The following is an 18,406-nucleotide window of genomic DNA, read 5'->3' as shown; positions in this document are numbered from 1 at the left end:
AGACATGAGTCTTATTGGAAATAATGTAACAAGTTTTTCACACGTGGATTTGAGGATCTTCTGCCATTCTTCCTTGCAGATCCTCTCCAGTTCCTTTAGGATGGATGGTGAGCATTGGTGGACAGCCATTTTCAGGTCTCTCCAGAGATGCTTAAGTGGGTTTAGGTCAGGGCTCTTGCTGCGCCAGTCAAGAATGGTCACAGAGTTGTTCTGAAGCCAATCCTTTGTTATTTTAGCTGTGTTCTTAGGGCCATTGTATTGTTGGAAGGTGATCCTTCGGTGAAGTCTGAGGTCCAGAGCACTCTAGAAGAGGTTTTCATCCAGGATATCTCTGTAGTTGTCCGCATTCATGTTTCCTTCAATTGCAACCAGTCGTTTTGTCTCTGCAGCTGAAAAACATCCCCATAGCATGATGCTGCCACCACCATGTTTCCCTGTTGGGATTGCATTGGCCAGGTGATGAGCAGTGCCTGGTTTTCTCCACACATACCGCTTAGAATTATCACTAAAAAGTTATATCTTCGCCTCATCAGACCAGAGAATCTTAATTCTCATAGTCTGGGAGTCCTTCATGTGTTTTTTAAGCAAACTCTATGCAGGCTTTCATATGTCTTGCACTGAGGAGAGGCTTCCGTCAGGTCACTCTGCCATAAAGGCCCGAATGGTGGAGGGCTGCAGTGATAGTTGACTTTGTGGAAATTTCTCCCATCTCCCTACTGCATCTGCAGAGCTCAGCCACAGTGATCTTGGGGTTCTTCCTTACCTCACTCACCAATGCTCTTCTCCCACGATTGCTCAGTTTGGCTGGACGGCCAGGTCTAGGAAGGCTTCTGGTGGTCCCAAACTTCTTCCATTTAGGGATTATGGAGGTAACTGTGCTCTTAGGAACCTTGAGTACTGCAGAAATTATTTTGTAACCTTGGCCAGATGTGTGCCTTGCCACAATTCTGTCTCTGAACTCCTTGGCCAGTTCCTTTGACCTCATGATTCTCATTTGGTCTGACATGCACCGTGAGGTCTTAAGGTACTGTCACACTTAGCGATGTACCAGCGATCCCGACCAGCGATATGACACGGTCAGGATCGCTGGTACATCGCTAAGTGGTCGCTAGTGAGCTGCCACACAGGCAGATCTCACCAGCGACATCGCTGGGGACGGGGGTCGCTACTTACCTGTCACACCAGGTGATCCTGCGTCCTCCTGCCCGGCTCCACGCGTCGCTTGTCGTCACAGCAGGAAGCGCCGCAGAAAGCTGACGACGAGAAACGGTCCAGGACGTTCTCGCGCGATCAGCGATAACCAGCGAGGGAGCGGGTCGTAGGTAAGTATCAGACACAGCGATATCGCTAGCACTATCGCTATAACGTCACAAGTTATAGCGATATTGCTAGCGATATCGCTTAGTGTGACATGCCCTTTATATAGACAGGTGTGTGCCTTTACAAATCAAGTCCTATCAGTTTAGTTAAACACAGCTGGATGCTAATGAAGGAGTAGAACCATCTCAAGGAGGATCACAATGAAATGGACAGCATGTGACTTAAAAATGAGAGTCTGAGCAAAGGGTTTGAATACTGTAATATTTCATTTTTTCTTTTTTAATAAATTTGCAAAAATGTCTACATTTCTGTTTTTTTTTAACTTTTTCAAATTTACCAAATGGCTGCAATGAAACAAAGAGTGAAAAATGTAAGGGGGTCTGAATACTTTCCATACCCACTGTATGTTATGTGTTATGTGCACTATATCAGAACAGGGAGCCCCTTATATTGAGGTGAATGATTTGAGAGATATACTTAATATATACACAGATAGTCAATCTCATAAGGGTTATAGCATGGCTTAGAGATTATATAAATGCATTTATCTCTTTATAATCTTTATATACTCTACTATTGACACACCACATGATATGTAAATTGTATCCAAAGAAGATAACCCTAACAATAAGGGTACAGACAAAATTAACTAAAAAAAATGGATATACCGAAGGACATAAAGTGTAAGGGAAATATAAAGAATTTAATATATACTCCCAAACTAAGATATAATAAAATAACATCAATATGTCCCAACAGAGAGAATATGTAAGTATATGCAATTAACATTGCACATAATCCATAGTGGTAGATTTTTCTAAAACATTGGGATTCAGACATTCAGCACTGGGAAAAAGATGCCCTCATAATGCACATCTCACAAGTTCTTTTGTGCATATAAATAAACAAATTCCCATTTCTTGCACATATTCCCCAATCTATTCAATTAATGTGGTTCATCGGGGTTTCCCAGTTTTCATCCCAAATGCAATAGGTCCAGTAGGCATGTACTCGACACGTTTCCCCGTCGTGCGGTTCATCATTAGAACATACTGGCCATGTGCATATTACACTGAATAAACCAAAAGACTTATCTTACAGTAGCCATATTGTAGGTCATAGATAGTGTCCAGTATGCATGTACTCGACACGTTTCCCCGTCATGCGGTTTATCATTGGAACATACTGGCCACATGCATATTACACTGAATAAACCAAAAGACTTATCTTACAGTAGCCATATTGTAGGTCATAGATAGTGTGGGAATAGTGCCCATCCACGTGTCCCATGAAGTCGGTATCGGCCTTTTTCAGACCTCCCCCTCCATTTGAGGCATCCATCAGAGTAATTCCAGATAATGCCGGAGTCTACTTCCTGCATGCCCGAGATGCAGATGCGGGTCATCTTGTGCATGCGCAGATATCACCTGGATCCACTTTCTAAATTGATGGAACACAGATGCGGTTCATATTACGCATGTGTGGCGCCTCTGAGGCTCAGTCGCCACAGAGGTACTGCACCTTCCTCTCTCCTAAGGTGTGGTGCCCCACCATCCAAGTAAGTTGGAGGTTCCTGACCACGCTCCAACACTCACACCCCACACAATAGAGTAGTTCAGCACAACCACATTGCGGCTCCTTGCTTAGAGAGAAGCAGAGTACCTTTGGTGGTTTCCTGCTTGGAACACTAGACGTGCTGGGAGGTGGGTGGAGTTCAGAATATATATATATGAGCGGGATGGTTTAGGATGAGAGGTCAGTCTGACAGAAGGTCAGTGAGGAAGGAAGCCACTCGGGAGGAGTGGGGATCCCTGGAAGAAGGGATGGAGGAAGGAGTGCGGCAGCTGCCTCAGTGACCTGAGACAGCTGGCACGGGAAAGGAAAGGAAAGAAGGAAAAGGACGTTGACCTGAAGCCTGAGCTTCCATAGAAGGGAAAAGACAAGTACGGAATGGAGGAGTATAAGGGAACACAGAGGATGTGGGTTAGAGGAAGAACCCTGCCTAGAAGTTCTAAGCACAAGGCCGGGGCCCGGTCCCCGAGGTTGTATGAACACTAATGGTTCTGCAGCAGACACCTGGAGTAGTGGGCTGTAAATGCACTACTCCCATCTAAAACTTGAGGGCACAACAGCAATACTGATAGAGAGCCAGGACTTAGGAGTAGAGAGTCCCCAAAGCAGGCTACAGCTGTCTGCCATGCAAGTAGAGTTCTTGGGAACATCTGTCAGGAGGAACTCCAGTGTAACACGGTACTGGAGATCTTCACACTTAAAGGTGCTATAGAGGAGACATTCAGGAAAGGCACATAAGTTGGCGGAGTGTGGAAGGGAGCTTTCCATCTTGCCTGGAGGTTGGCTGAGTCCCTGACCCGGAGGACACGGCACAGAAGCGGGCACTACAGATTGTGAGTAAAGCTTTGGAACTACATGCCCTGGTGTCCTCCATTCCTTCCTGCGTCCATCCGCCTGACACTGCTACATCCCCTGCACCAGACACTACATCACCTAAGTGTCTCCACATCTACACTGCCCTGGGACAACAGCCCTGCCTGTGGAGGGCTATACCACCAATGCTGCACCACACCATCTGTCCCGGAGGATCTGCATGCAGCGTCGGCATAACACCCCCCTTGCCGAACACCACAGGTAGCGTCACAAACTATTTATTTAACATCCACATCTTCCTATTACTTGGGCGCCCAGGGCCATGGTCCGGGTCACCGCCACCGTGACACATCCTACTGATACTGGCCCGGTACCGAGTACTCCACGGCCCTGGGAGGGCGACTCAACTTGGCATCACGAACAGGATGATGAGACCCGATGCCATCAGGTTCTGTGCACCTGAGGTTTGTTGGACTTAAAACTTTTGAGAATGTGCAGTAGACCCAGTTTAATAGACTGTGAAATGAACCTTAAAAATGGCCGTTGGCGTGGAGAAGAAGGGCGTGAAGAGATGGGAGGTCTTAGAAAAAGACCACGAAGAGTCTTGGGCCTCCCCTGCCTGAATTACTATGTAACAGCAACATGGCCCACCCCCCGAGGGGTTCGTATACTGGCTTGGTATGGAGGCGCTGGAAGAAGACGCCGCCCCCGGAATTAGGGGCAGAAGCCAGTGGCAGGAAAGGGGCCGAGAGAGGAGGGAGAAGAACGCCAGAACGCCATCTTGGAGAGAGAGGGAAGGAGGCCTGCAGAGCGCGGGGAAGTGGATCTCCCCGGCGCCATGAATCAAGGCTGCAGCCCCGTAGCAGAGATGAACCGTCAGCAGCTGGAGGACAAAATTGCCCAGCTGACGCGCGCCGCCTGCAACTGAGGCAGGAGACGCTATGGACCTTGAATCTGCAGCGCGCCCAGGAGGAGCCTACACCTGCGGTACTCACGACACCGGTACCCACCGCTGCTGCACCGTACCTCTTCCAGGAAGACCCTGCGGAGCCTAGAACCGCTGTCATGCCACTGGCAGCGTACCTTATTCCCTTCCTGCTGCTACCACCGGAGGAGTTGTACACAGCACAGGGAACTGAAGCGGAGGAGGAGAAGCCCCCGTCCGGACCTGACGCAGCTGCGCAGGTCCCTACATAGACCCCCGGGGACCCGGAGCCGCCGTTAGCTCCACCGCCGTCCCCGGTGTTCCACCAAGCAGCATCCACCGCCGCTATGCCTGCATCGGAGCAAGGACAGCATCGCCAAGAGGCACCAGGTATATACCCCGGCCCTCCTAATGGGTTGCCCCCTGACTTCACGTTGTCAGAGGCAGGCTTGCGGGAACTCGAAATGGGACAGTTGGAGGAGTCAGCTGGGGGCACGGGATAGTTGGAAATGGGGAGGTGGAGGAGGTCCCTACTGAGAAGGCTACGGCTGGAACAGGCGCGCACAATTCGGCATCTTCGGGGATTGGATGAGTCTCAGTCGCTTTGGTATAGTGACCTCGGGATCCCTTGGCTGCCGATCCCCCGTATAGTCGCTTATCAGCGCCAACAAGCTGCGGCATCCCTCGGTGCTAGGCCACGCACCAGCACACCAGGGTTAGCAAGTAATCAGCAGTATGAAGACACCCAAAGTATTTCATCTGGTAGCAGTTCCCAAGCTTCCAGAATCCCAGGAGGGGACCAGCACTAAAAATTTGCACTAACTCTCGTGACCCAGGAGGGTTTATTTGCACCGTTGTGCCTTTTGTTTTATTTTTGACCATCATGGTTCAGTTTTGTTTTTTCCCAGTGTTGCCCTGTGTTGTTGGCAGCCTTCCTATTGAACTAGCGATCATGAACTTGGAGTGATCCAAAAACTTTTACTTGTAAATAGTTGCACCTCTTTAGGTGCCCTCTCTTGGTTTTACATATAGACACTTTGCGAAGAATACGTCTACCTCATTTGGAGCATGACTCCAATCAAAGGACACTGCAAGAGATCCCTGCTGGGAGCAGTGTCCAGCACTTACAAGAATTATTGTTGAAAGTTTTAACATGAAGTATCTGATAATGTGTCTTATGATAGCTTTTATATAGAATTAGGAATGTTTTTGATACAGAGATGAGAGATTTGAATAAAGAATTGAAAATGTATATGGTGAACCAGGCATCACGGTTGTCACTTAAAAGAATGTAGAAAATGTGCACTAGAGAGAGAAAGGAAAATGTGTACTAGAGATGGAAAGATGAAGAATACTGAAGTGATAGTGAGTAACAGATAATAGCACTTTGAATTAAGTGTGGTATGGAAAAATTGCACTTTTTGACTTAGAATTTTAGGTAGTTCATTAATAACAGTTTGCAACGTTCAAGAATGAGTGCCTCTCACATTGGGAAGTTTAGTATAAGAAATGTTTATTCAGCATTGAAAAATGTGTATGTTCCTGTACTGTTAACTTTGTTTACCTTGCAGCCCACAAACGTGCTGTGTTTAACGGGGGGGTATGTGGTGCTCCTGAAGCTCAGTCGCCACAGAGGTACTGCACCTTTCTCTCTCCTAAGGTGTGGTGCCCCACCATCCAGGTAAGTTGGAGGCTCCTGACCACGCTCCAACACTCGCACCCCACACAATAGAGTAGTTCAGCACAACCACATTGCGGCTCCTTGCTTAGAGAGAAGCAGAGCACCTTTGGTGGTTCCCTGCTTGGAACACTAGACGTGCTGGGAGGTGGGCGGAGTTCAGAATATATATATATATATATATGAGCAGGATGGTTTAGGATGAGAGGTCAGTCTGACAGGAGGTCAGTGAGGAAGGAAGCCACTCGGGAGGAGTGGGGATCCCTGGAAGAAGGGATGGAGGAAGGAGTGCTACAGCTGCCTCAATGACCTGAGCCAGCTGGCACGGGAAAGGAAAGGAAAGAAGGAAAAGGATGTTGACCTGAAGCCTGAGCTTCCATAGAAGGGAAAAGACAAGTTTGGAACGTAGGAGTATAAGGGAACACAGAGGACGTGGGTTAGAGGAAGAACCCTGCCTAGAAGTTCTAAGCACAAGAGCGGGGCCCGGTCCCCGAGGTTGTATGAACACTAATGGTTCTGCAGCAGACACCTGGAGTAGTGGGCTTTAAATGCACTACTCCCATCTAAGACTTGAGGGCACAACAGCAAAACGGATAGAGAGCCGGGACTTAGGAGTAGAGAGTCCCCGAAGCAGGCTACAGCTGTCTGCCATGTAAGTAGAGTTCTTGGGAACATCTGTCAGGAGGAACTCCAGTGTAACACGGTACTGGAGATCTTCACACTTAAAGGCGCTATAGAGGAGACATTTAGGAAAGGCACATAAGTTGGCGGAGTGTGGAAGGGAGCTTTCCATCTTGCCTGGAGGTTGACTGAGTCCCTGACCCGGAGGACACGGCACAGAAGCGGGCACTACAGACTGTGAGTAAAGCTTTGGAACTACATGTCCTGGTGTCCTCCATTCCTTCCTGCGTCCGTCTGCCTGACACTGCTACATCCCCTGCGCCAGACACTACATCACCTAAGTGTCTACACCTCTACAGTGCCCTGGGGCAACAGCCCTGCCTGCGGAGGGCTATACCACCATTGCTGCACCACACCATCTGTCCCGGAGGATCTGCATGCAGCGTCGGCATAACACCCCCCTTGCCGAACACCACAGGTGGCATCACGAACTATTCATTTAACATCCACATCTTGCTATTACTTGGGCTCCCAGGGCCACGGTCCAGGTCACCGCCACCGTGACACATCCTACTGATTCTGGCCTGGTACCGAGTACCCTACGGCCCTGGGAGGGCGACCCACATGCTCGGCCAATCCCGCGCACACGTCGATTATGCCATGTTACCTCCCATCATGCCTTCAATTCTGCCTTGCTGAAACGCAAAATGCGATTCACCGTGCACATGCGTCGTGTTTTATTATTGCCGTCCTCCCATCGTCATTTATTAATACTCTTGCTTTTGGGGAATCCTTTTAGGTGCTACTATCCATAATAGGATGCATGGGGAGGGTACAATGACAGCCTACCAATTGGTCCATACACAAGCATAAACAATATTACAATTATTAAGAGGTAAGGTCATTAACCTACAAAATCCCAAAATTAAATCCAAAAGTCCAAAACAGATTTTCTTGATACAATAAACATAGCTAGATTTAGGCCAACACCTATTCAGGCCAATGGGCCTCTATAGTAGATTTTTTCCAAGGATAGAAAAGAAAGAAACAGAGTGACCGATCCAAATGAAACTAAAGGGAGGAGAAGCGGGGTTTCACAAAAAAAACAAATTGCAGCTGTTCACTGAGACCATCTGGAGATACGCTATTCATACGATAGATCCATGTAGCCTCCTTTTGTTGGATAAGATGGTCCCAATTACTCTCCCTTTTTGGTTGTGTTACCATTTCTCTAGCAATAAAGTGGAAGCAATCCAAGACCCCACCATGTATATCCATAACATGTCTAAAGATAGAGGTATCCCAGGCACTAACAATATCACCCAGGTGCTCTCCCACTCTTCTCCGAAATTTCCATTTAGTCTTATCTACATAGTTAGTGGGACAAGTACATTGGAACAAATGCACCATCCCAGTCATCTTACATGTTTGCCTATCAGTGATGATTGACCGAGCAGAACTAAAAACATGCTGACATCACACTAGCAGCCCAGCAAGCCAGCACCTCCAAGGCATATAAGGAGAGGTAAGGCCAAGTGTTCAGTTTGGACACCGAATAATTAACGGGAACTGAGGCTTCAGAAAGGACGCACGTTTGGTCACTTGTCATAGAATCATAGAATCGTAGAGTTGCAAGGGACTTCCTGGGCCATCTGGTCCAACCCCCTGCTCAAAGCAGGATTCGCTAAATCATCCCAGACAGATGTCTGTCCAGCCTCTGTTTGAAGACTTCTATTGAAGGAGAACTCACCACCTCTCATGGCAGCCTGTTCCACTCATTGATCACTCTAACTATCAAAAAGTTTTTTCTAATATCTAATCTGTGTCTCCTCCCATTCAGTTTCATTCCATTGCTTCTAGTCTTTCCTGGTGCAAATGAGAATAAAGATGATCCTTCTACAATGTGACAGCCCTTGAGATATTTGTACACAGCTATTAAGTCTCCTCTCAGTCTTCTCTTTTACAAGCTAAACATTCCCAAATCCTGCAACCTTTCCTCATAAGACATGGTTTGCAGACCGGTCACCATCCTGGTCGCTCTTTTCTGAACTTGCTCCAGTTTGTTGATATGTTTTTTAAAATGTGGCACCCAGAACTGGACACAGTATTCCAGATGAGGTCTGACCAAAGTGGAGTAGAGGGCAATAATGACTTCACGTGATCTAGACTGTATGCTTCTGTTAATACATCCTAGAATTGCATTTGCCTTTTTTGCTGCTGCATCACACTGTTGACTCATATTCAGTCTGTAATCTATTAGTATACCCAAGTCTTTTTCACATGTGTTGTTGTTAGCCCTATTCCTCCCATTCTGTATATGCTTTTTTCATTTTTATTGCCCAGATGTAGTACTTTGCATTTTTCCCTGTTAAAAACCATTCTGTTAGTTGCTGCCCACTGCTCCAGTTTGTTTATATCTTTTTGAATCCTCTCTCTCTTCTCTAGTATTAGCTATCCCTCCTAGCTTTGTGTTATCAGCAAATTTAATCATTTTACCCTCAATTCCTTCATCTAAATTGTTGATAAAGATGTTGAACAATACATCTTTATCAACCCAGGACACAGGTACCTGTGGTACCCCACTTGAGACATTCTTCCAACTGGATGTGCAGCCATTTACGACCACTCTTTGGTTCCTATCACTAAGCCAGTTTTGAATCCACCTAACAGTTGCCTTGTCCATTCCATACTTAGTCATTTTTTCAATAAGGATTGTGTGAGATACTTTGTCAAATGCTTTGCGGAAGTCAAAATATACTATATCTACAGCATTTCCCTGATCCACCCAATCAGTGATTCTGTCATAGAAGGAAATTAAAAATGACAAAAATCTTGGCACTCAATATGTGAAATATTCAGACACTTTTATTTTGTGCATCCAGACAGAAAGGTTTAAGGCTGTGTGCCCACGCAGCGATTTTTAAGCGTTTTTGCAGCGATTTTTGGCGCGAAAATGCAGCGAAAACATTTAAAAATCGTGTACAGAATGCCCCCCATGCATTCCTATGGCATTCCGCACATGCTGTGCTAATGCTGCGCTTTTTTCCGCGGCGGAATCGCACTGCGGAAAAAATCGCAGCATGCTCATTCTTTTGTGCGGAATCGCAAATAATTGCCGCGATTCCGCACCCATAGGAATGCATGAGAATCGCTTACTTCCAGCATGTGGCTATGCCCACCATGCGGGAAGTTAAGCATCTCATGTGCGGTTGGTACCCACGATGTGGAGGAGAGGAGACTGTCCTCCAGGCCCTGGGTACCATACCCCTGTAAAAAAAAAGAATAAAAAAGAATAAAAAAGAATAAAAAATAAAAAATCGGTGTATATTTACCTTCCGGCGTCCCGCGCTGCATTCCCGGCCTAAGCGTTCCCAGTAATGCCTTGCGGCACGGTCCAGTGATGACGTAGTCTCGCGTGACTCTAGCGGTCTCGCGAGATCGCTATAGCAACGCGAGACTACGTCATCACAGGTCTCGCAAGGCATTACTGGGAACACTGTGGCCCGGGAATGCAGCGCAGGACGCCGGAAGGTAAATATACACCGATTTTTTTTATTTTTTTTAGCATTTTAACATTCTATCTTTTACTATTGATGCCGCATAGGCAGCCTCAATAGTAAAAACCTGGTCACACTTGTCAAACACTATGTTTGACGGATGTGACCAACCTGTCAATCACTTTCCAAGCGATGCTTCAAATCGCTTGGAAAGTGCTTGAATATCGCACATGAAAATCGCAGCAAAATCGCGATCAAAATCGCGGTAAAATCGCGGTGAAATCGCGCGGAAAAAAGCTATTCCTGAGTGCCGTGCTCTCTTTATAGGATAGAAGGAAATTAAGTTAGTCTGACATGACTTATTAGTTACAAACCCTTGCTGACTCTGTTTAATCACTTTATTCTTATCCAGGTACTTACATACATGTTGTTTAATAATTTGTTCAAAGATCTTTCCTGGTATAGAAGTCAGACTCACCGGCCTATAGTTGCATGGGTCCACCTTCTTCCCCTTTTTGAAGATAGGAACAACATTTGCTCTTCTCCAGTTTTCTGGGACTTCTCCTGTTCTCCAAGAATTTTCAAAGATTATGAAGAGGGGATCAAAAATTTCTTCTACTTAAGTACCCCTTGACCATGTTCTGCAACTTCTCCCTCCTTGGCATTATTACAGGCACAGAAAGCCCTTGTTGTTGTGCTGGTTTAATGAAAATTGCCCAATTTGTGCACATTACCCCTTACCTCTATTGGACCTGTTGTTCGTGTCTCTCCAAATTATCCCTTGGTGTTGAAAACAGCCGCTACCTCTGCCATCAGCATTGTCTAAGGGTGATGTTTTCAGCAACTGATCTACAACGGCCCTCTTGAACGATTCCATTGTTAAACTCTTTGGTGACTCTAAAAGTAGAGAAGGAAATTTCTCCTTGTACCATGGATCGAGAAAGGTAGCCAACCAGTATTGGTTGTTGGATAAAATGTGTATCAAAAGAAAAACAGCCTCACTCAAAAGTCTTGTTATGATTGCAAAAATGGAAACATTACTCCAATTGAAAAACGAGCCATTGAATCCCTTAAAAACAATAAACATATTATCATAATACCAGTAGATAAGGGTGGAGCTATTGTTATCCAGAACCAGGCAGACTACACTGCTGAAATTTTAAACCAACTCTCAGATATATCTACGAACAAGAAAATTCCCTGTGACCCCACTTCAATAATTAGAACAAAACTAGAATGGGTACTCTCCAAATACTTATCTCTAAACACAATCGACCAAAAAACTTCTACCTTCCTGACCAACCAGCATCCAGTCACCCTGGTCTTTAACACACTACCAAAAAATACCAAAAATCCACAAATCCCTCAACAACCCCTCTGGTTGCCCCATCGTAGCCCCCTTGGATTCTATTTTGGCCCCAATCTCCATCTTCTTGGAAAAACTACTAACCCCCTTACCAAGAAAACTAGGTCACTCATTTTGGACACTGGCCACTTCCTCAGAACCCTTAAACAATTCCCAAAGGTTCCATCAGACTGCATCCTAGTCATCTTAGATGTGAAAAGTCTATACACATCCATCAGGCACAACTTGGGCCTAAGGGCAGTACAAAACCTTTTTGAAACATCTGACCTCGCGCACAACTCAAAACAACTATGCTTGGACTTATTGTCCATAGTCCTACATGAAAACTTCTTATTTGGGGACCAATTCTATTTACAGACCTGTGGCACCGCCATGAGCTCAAGTGTGGCACCAGCCTAGACAAACAGTTATAAGGACGCTTTTGAGTGCGCCTATGTTTATAACAATATCCTTTTCAAAACCCACAGGAGGTGCTGGCTCAGGTTCATAGCCGATGTTTTCTGTCTATGGACAGGTACCCCAGACATTCAATTTACCTTTATTGAACAACTCAATTCGGTTATACCTGAATTGAAGTTCACGCTTAACTGGAATACTACAAAAATTTCATTCCTAGATACCCTCGTGATCAAGGATGCAGGTGAATCCCTTCCACAGATATCTTCACAAAACCAACAGATTCAAATAACCTTTTACATTATACAAGTTGCCACCCAAAATCTACTAAACACAGATTACCTCATTCCCAGTTTCAACAAGTTACACGAATAGTTTCTGACACTAATCTTATTCCTATATACAAAAATACTTGGCACTCAAGCACTTGAGTGCCAAGTATGTTTGTATATGTCTATGGGTTGGAAACCTTACTTGAGCACCAATTCTCCTCCATTTTTCTCTGGAGTGCCGTGGTTTTTTTGCATAACGAATCTTATACCTATTTGACTTGAAGAAATGTTCAGCAAGTTCAGTGCTAGATAATATCCTAAACAGATCCTTGAGAAAGAGAAAAGGATTGCCCTTGAACCCCGGACTCACCAAATTCCAAAACCAAAATTAGAACACATAGTCTTTGTACACACTCACCACCCTGTGATGCCCAAAATCTATAATGTTATTCAAAAACATTGGCCCTAGGGATGAGCAAGTAGTGTAGTATTCTGACTTGCTGTACTCGTTACGAGCACCTCCTAATACTCGGGTACTCGTAATGAGTAGCGAGTCCAATGTAAGTCTATGGGAAATGCAATTAATGGGCTGTGCGTGTGTGCTGGGCTGGGCGGGGACTGTGCAAAAACTGTGCCGGCCTGTGCGGGACTGTGCTGGCCTGTGCGAAGACTGTGCCGGGCTGTGTGGGACTTTACAGGCCTGTGCGAAGACTGTGCCGGGCTGTGTGGGACTATGCTGGCCTGTGCGAAGACTGTGTAGGGCTGTGTGGGACTATGCTGGCCTGTGCGAAGACTGTGCAGGGCTGTGTGGGACTGTGCTGGCCTGTGCGAAGACTGTGCGTGCTGTACGGGACTGTGCTGGCCTGTGCGAAGACTGTGCGGGACTGTGCTGGCCTGTGCGGGACTGTGCTGGCCTGTGCGAAGACTGTGCCGGGCTGTGCAGGACTGTGCTGGCCTGTGCGAAGACTGTCGTGCTGTGCAGGACTGTGCTGGGATTTGCAGGTACTGTGCAAGGACTATACCGCGCTGTGTGGGACTGTGCTGGGCTGTGCTGGGCTGTGCGGGACTGTGCTGGGCTGTGCGGGACTGTGCAGGTACTGTGGCGGACTGTGCTGGGCTTTGCAGGTACTGTGCGGGACTGTGCTGGGCTGTGTGGTGACTGTGCGGGGACTGTGCTGGGCTGTGCGGGGACTGTGCAAGGACTGTGCCGGGCTGTGCGGGACTGTGCTTGCCTAGTCAGGACTGTGCTGGGCTGTGTGGGGACTGTGCAGGGACTGTGCTGGGCTGTGCGGGGCTGTGCGAGGACTGTGCTGGGCTGTGCGGGGACTCTGCGGGCTGTGCCGAATATTGCGAGGCGAGTAGTGAAATACTTGCCAGGATTCGAGTACCGCGCGTACCGCATTACTTGCCAAGTACCGAATCCTAACGAGTATACTCGCTCATCCCCAATTGGCCCCTTTTGTCAAGATCTTTCCCACAAATTGAAGCTTTTAGAGCACCTGCTCTAATGTGTAAGAGGAGATCTAACAACATTAGGGACCATGTTGTCAAATCAGGTATAAGCAGCCTTTCCAGACTACCGAAACAGAGCTTCCTGGTACGGAGAGAACAGGCACATTCCCATGCCTGGACTGTGCCAGTTGCTCTAACGTCATTAAAGCTAGTGATATAACCGAGCTCCATACTGAGAAATGATATAAAATAAAAGGCTTCTACACCTGTGAAACAAATTATGCCATCTACGTAATTAAATGCCCATGTGGCTTACTCTACATTAGGGAGACAACACAACACGTGTGTGATCGCATAGCAACTCGGAAGCCATAAATCAACAATTAGATGCAAGAAAACATGGTAATAACATGAGTCATTTATTGCCCTTATATTATATCCATACCTCGGTACTGTCAAGGCTCTTTTGATAATCAGTTGGAATATACATAACAAAATTGTCTACAACATTTTATTGACATAAATGTTTATTAGATGACTATTTGAATTGGGTGCAGTAGTGAACATGCTGGTATATATTTTTCCCTCTTCACTAACTTGTTTCTTACATTACAGACACAGTGATTCTTCTACTTGACTATTATGCATCCATTGAGGGTAAGTAACCATTCATTTTATTTTAATTTTATTTTTCATTTCTTTTTTACTTTTATTTTCCTTATTTTTACCTTTTATTATCACTGTTTTAATTTTTATTTTTAACTTGATTTTTTTTTCATTTTGCTTTCCCACATATTCTTATTTTTCATTTTCCTTTTATTTACATTTTTTCATTCTTTATTTTTCCAATTTTCATAATTTTTTCACTTTCATTTTATTTTTATTTATTTTATTTATATTTTATATCCTATATCCTTTTCCCCTTTTTCCCTTTTTTTCATCCTCGTTTTTTGTTTCTTTTTGCCTCCCAAAATATTAAACATCTTTGTCTCAACCTATACAGTATACCTACAGCTTAAATAATTACAACTGGACATCTTCTCTGTCTTTTGTATTTTTATTTTTTATTTTTATTTACATTTGGACGTAACCCCTATTTTCAATGTATTTCCTTTATTTATATTATTATTATTATTTTCAATTATTTTCTTTCTATTTTCACTTTTCTTAAAATACTTTTATCTTCCACCTCCCTTTTTCATATTTCATTAAGTCTCATTAGCATCAACACTCCTTTCTTTATATACTCATTCATCCATCTTTTCAGCCCCCAGTGTATTCACTCTCTTTTACTAAACATAGACTACATGCTCCATTGTACAATACACAGACTATTAGTGTGCTTCTGTGTCATGTGCACGGCATGTGCGCCGAACCACAGGTGACCTGTAGAACATAGTACTTAGACATTATGCATCTCAAGCCCGCAGCACCCATGGCAACGCAACCCAAGCCTCTCTTCCACTACACAGCAGCTACTGTGCATGCGTCCATGGAGCATTCTCTCTAAGCCTATTTTTCCTACATACTTCCTACAATTCTGCCCTCAGTTTTCCAACCTCCACATTGCATCAGGGTATTTAATCCACACTGCCACCAATGTGTATATCCACCACCACAGTCATCGCCATATTCTACATAACATTAAGGTCAGTTGGGCTGCATTGAACAAACAACTTCCTTTATTCCCACCAGCTGATAAACTTTATTACCACAGCCCCAGCTGGGACTTCTGTTTTTCTATTTATCTATATGCCAACCTAATGGTGATTCTCTCTACTTCTCAAGGTCAGTATTTATTTCCTTCCAGCATGTCCTCACCTCACCCACCAGTATCTAAAGATTTAACATGTATTGATTCTAATTTTAGAATTTCCTAAGCATCTCTCATGTAACTTTTACATTGTTTGAAATACGCATTACTGTAACGGTATCATGTACTCTAGTAGTCATGACCCTAGGGACTATTTATTTTAATTTTGACTTTATGTTGTATGACTGTTCTGTGTTATATTTGCATGTACTGTATATATTTGTACAGCACATTAATTTTCATATGTTTATTTTGCAGTGAGGTTTGACAATGACCCGGAAGCAGGGTCGAAACGTTACTGTGTTATCTTGATACTTTGCTTGGTCATTCAAATTTTCCCTGTGGTGAACTTCTATTGTATACAAAATAAACACAAGTGTTTCCTTTTTTGCAATCATTAAAAGATTCTTTGAGTGCAGCTGTTTTTCTTTTGGTTATAATTTCTGGACCTTGTCCAGGTTCAGCCTGCACCCAAAATCTTAGCTGAGTATGCATCATTTATCCTTTTGGATAAAATGTGTATCACGTGAGGGTCTTGCCACAGACACTTACTCATGAGCTGTGCCATGTGAGCCAAGCTGCAAATAGGCAAATGTTCTGTCCTTAACTGTAGGAACAGAACTAGTCCTCTCCTCACACTGACTTGCCTCCTCCTCATCCTCCACCTCCTCCTCTCCAGCCAATCCAGGCTGCATAGACATGAAACTTGGGTTGGGTGTCCCCTCTGTAGAATTAGGAGTCCCCTCGTTAGCACAGAAAAACAAGTCCTCTTCCTCCTCATCCTCCTCATCTTCCTCCTCATCACCCAATGTTGCCTCAGAATATTGGCTGCGCTAGGTAGTATCACCCATTGTGAAATCTGGCTCCATACCAACATGCTTGGCACTCAATGTTTCCTCTTTGAGATTATGCAGTGATTGTTTCAAGAGACACAGCAGAGGGATGGTTACGCTGATAATAACCTGATCACCGCTCACTAGGTAGTCAAAGTTCTCAAGAACCTCACAAATGTCAGCGATCCACACCCACTCAACAGTCGTTATGTGTGGAGGGTGACTCTCAGTCTGACCAGCTTGTTGACGCTGATATTCAGTTACTGCCCTCTGCTGCTCACTAATCCTCACCATCATAAGATAGGTTGAGTTCCACCGCGTTGACTAATGTGGTGGACAACAGAAGGCATGCTGTGACCACAAAAACAGCTGGGAAAATGGCCTGGTGCATACTTGGCAGCAGGCAGTAGGAAATGTTTGGACTTTTGCTTTGTTTATAGCACTAACCGTCATTTTCAGTGGACTAATGTGGACAGCAGAAGGCAGGTTCCGACCCCAAAAACGGCTGGGAAAGTAGACTGGTGCTTTAAAAAGAAAGGCAGCACAAAATGCTAGTATTCTGTGTGCTGGAAAAATATTGCTTTGCGTCTAACAAGAGCTGTTTTAAAATGAACACTGGAAGAAAACTTTAACTTCTCCCTAACTAATAAACAATCTCTCCCTCCCTGTACTCTGAACTTTGTTGAGTGTCTTTATCTCTGAAAAGAGCGATTTTTTTGGTGGTACTACGGAGCTAGTGATCGGCTCCTTTAACCTGTCCCTGCTCGAGTATCTCTCTCTGCCTACTCTACACTGACCTAGTATACACTGCAGGTAGCCCAGAAAAGGGCTTTTGTGTTATCAAGAGGCCTAAAGACTCTCCCAAGCAGCTGAGCGATCTCTCCCTATGCTTGTAGAACGCAGGCTCCGGATGCAATGTGCGCAAAATAGTGGCGGTAGGGCTAAAATAGAACCTATGACGCTGGGCGGCCAGCTAATCACAGTAATGCCACAACCAAGATGTCTGCGGCATTACTGTGATTGGTTAAGAAGCCTATCATGCTTAGTGGCTGCAAAGGAGGTGCCAAAACTGCAGGGCAGGACATCCGAATATGGCGAGGCGAGTACACAAATACTCGCAATGTAACGAGTAACCCAAATACTGTACTATCCATGCAAATAGCGAATAGCAATGAATACACTGGCTCATCACTAATAAGGAGCTCTCAGTAAGTTCCTTTTCTCACTTCTTTAGTGGTTCTGGTGTTCTAGCCCTCCGTGCTGGTGTAATTGATAGTTTCAAACCCCTGAGAACTATAATATGTTTAATGTAATTCTCCAATGATTGTGTCTCCCACCAAGACTTTATGTTATCCTTATAGCAGGTTGTAAGATCAAAGAATAAGGTTCTAAGATCCGTTGATTTATTTGTTCCCTTATCTTGTTATGTTTATGAAAAAGCATCGATGGCATCGGCCACCCACTGCTCTCTATCAATCTTTCCCGAGAGAAAACCCGCCATAGGTTAAACAACAACTTCAAGCAAAGATCACCGTATATGAGATAGAAGGTATCACAAAAAGTTGGACCAATCAACGAATTGCATACACAGCTTTCTATAAATAATATAAAATATTACTTTTATTAGTGGTATTTAGAAAATAATTTTATCAATGTATAGATAAAAACCAACAAGTGGAAGCCGAATGAAAAAATGCATCTGAGAGACTAAAAATGCCTTGTTAATATTGTGGAATCTGACATAATATTCCGGGGGCTGGAGGAACCAGTAAGTGAAGGGATATCTCTGGCTGAAAAAACAGAGAAGATGGAAACGTACTGTGCTGTATCATGACTTGAACTCAGACT

General features: G+C 44.8%; 1 long non-coding RNA gene across 2 annotated transcripts in view; it reads left to right on the top strand.

Annotated features, from left to right (window-relative positions):
- Positions 1-16,090, top strand: part of LOC141089022 (uncharacterized) — a 119,178-nt gene extending 103,088 nt beyond the window's left edge. Inside the window, exons 4-5 of one of the 2 annotated variants that reach the window (XR_012232141.1) lie at positions 14,528-14,569; positions 15,984-16,090. This is a non-coding gene — a long non-coding RNA (uncharacterized lncRNA). Of the gene's footprint in view, positions 1-14,527; positions 14,570-15,607; positions 15,814-15,983 lie in introns of those variants that run through there. The other variant, XR_012232140.1, reaches the window with a different exon arrangement.
- The last annotated feature ends 2,316 nt before the right edge of the window (positions 16,091-18,406 follow it).

The sequence above is a fragment of the Dendrobates tinctorius genome, unplaced genomic scaffold (genome assembly GCF_039654945.1).
Source record: "Dendrobates tinctorius isolate UK_male_01 unplaced genomic scaffold, ASM3965494v1 ptg000043l, whole genome shotgun sequence".
In the NCBI taxonomy this organism is placed as follows: Eukaryota; Metazoa; Chordata; class Amphibia; order Anura; family Dendrobatidae; genus Dendrobates; species Dendrobates tinctorius.
This window is presented reverse-complemented; position numbering and strand designations above follow the sequence as displayed.